At 40.0% G+C, this 1,657-nt stretch overlaps 1 pseudogene; it reads right to left on the bottom strand.

Annotated features, from left to right (window-relative positions):
• Positions 1-343: 343 nt before the first annotated feature.
• LOC110147330 (olfactory receptor 52A1-like) lies at positions 344-1,294 on the bottom strand (annotated as a pseudogene).
• Positions 1,295-1,657: the final 363 nt, after the last annotated feature.

Below are 1,657 nucleotides of genomic sequence, written 5' to 3'. Positions count from 1 at the left end.
ACAAATATATAACCACCCAGTTGAAGAATACATTACTTGCACCTAGAAGCTCCTTTCTGAATTGTTCATTATATCAGCATTTCTGCAAGTAAAGTGAAAGATATATGCTCACAAGTTCCCTCTTTTATGATTCTTACTCTTATTACCCAGGTAGAGTCCACAATCCTGTTAACAGAGAATTGACATGTGCTAACAGGATCCTAAAACCAGCTAACATGCTGGCAGATTAAAAACAACAGCAAATGCAACAAACAGAAAACTCAAGAATCTTAAATAGCATATTGTTTTATTATGTTGTGAAATACTGTTACCATTCACCAAAAGTAAAACAGCAAAGTATTATTTACGGTGAATTTTACAAACTGAACATTTTCACCATTTGTATACGGATCTGCTTGGTCTTTGCACCATAGACAAGTGGATTGAGAAATGGAGGGACCAGCAAGTAAATGCTAGAAATGAGAATATGGATAAAAGTGGGGATGTGAGAACCAAACCTATGTGCGAAGAAGGAGAAGAAGGCAAGGAGGTAGAATTGGAGGAAGACACAGATGTGAGCGATACAAGTGTTGAATGCTTTCAACCTAGCCTCCTTCTGGGGCAAACGGAAAACTGTGATAAATATCTGTACATAGGACAATGTAATGAAGGAGAGATCAAACACTGCAATGCTGAAAGCCACAAATAAACCATAGATTTTGTTGACCCGGATATTTCCTGCAGCCAGTTTCACAATGGCCATATGCTCACAGTAGGAGTGGGAGATGACTGTTTTGTGGTAAAATTGCAATCGGAATTTTATCAGTACTAGGCAAGGGGCTACAAGAATGGCAGCCCTGAGTGTTACTGCACTTGCTATTTGAGAAATGAGGTGGGGAGTGAAGATGGCAGCATGTCTGAGTGGATAGCAGATGGCTACATAGCGGTCCAGGGCCATAGCCAGCAAGATGCCTGATTCTATGCCCTGAAACGTGTGAATGAGCCACATTTGAAGCAAGCAGGAATCAAAATCTATCTCTGGTATATGAAACCAGAAGACTCCAAGCATCTTGGGCACAACACTGGTAAGAAGTGCAATATCAGTTACCCCTAGCATGCCTAGGAAAATGTACATGGGCTCATGGAGGCTGGGCTCCAACTTGATGATGATCAGAAGCAAAGAATTTCCAATCATAGCAATGAGATACATAATACAGAATGGAATCCCAATCCAACATTGCACAGACTCTAGGCCTGGGATCCCTATTAGTGTGAACACAGAAGGCATGAAGACTGTGATGTTGGAAACGGACATAGTGTCCTAGGGTCTCCTGATGCAAACAAAAAATTCCTCAGTCAGTGCTACTTCCTCTTTAAATTCCTATTTGCATCCAATGACATAATATTGAATAATTGATTTTTGCTCGAACACTAAGATCATGTCATCCACCTCATTCAAATATAGAAGGTAAAAGGAAGATCCATAATGACACATCATTTTTTAAAGACAGACATCTGCAAGCCCTAAAAATGTGATTTGTCACTGCATTAGACAGAACCAGTCAAATTCCTGAGTAAGGGGATCAACTACTGACTCGTCTGTTATTTCACTTCAGACCTGTGGACAAAAATATTACGCTTGTCTATTTTGTTGGCAGTTACATTTTAGGCAGAGGTT

Source organism: Odocoileus virginianus, unplaced genomic scaffold, assembly GCF_023699985.2.
Source record: "Odocoileus virginianus isolate 20LAN1187 ecotype Illinois unplaced genomic scaffold, Ovbor_1.2 Unplaced_Scaffold_28, whole genome shotgun sequence".
NCBI classification, from domain to species: domain Eukaryota; kingdom Metazoa; phylum Chordata; class Mammalia; order Artiodactyla; family Cervidae; genus Odocoileus; species Odocoileus virginianus.
Note: the sequence above shows the minus strand (reverse complement) of the source record. Positions and strands in the feature narration are given on the sequence as shown.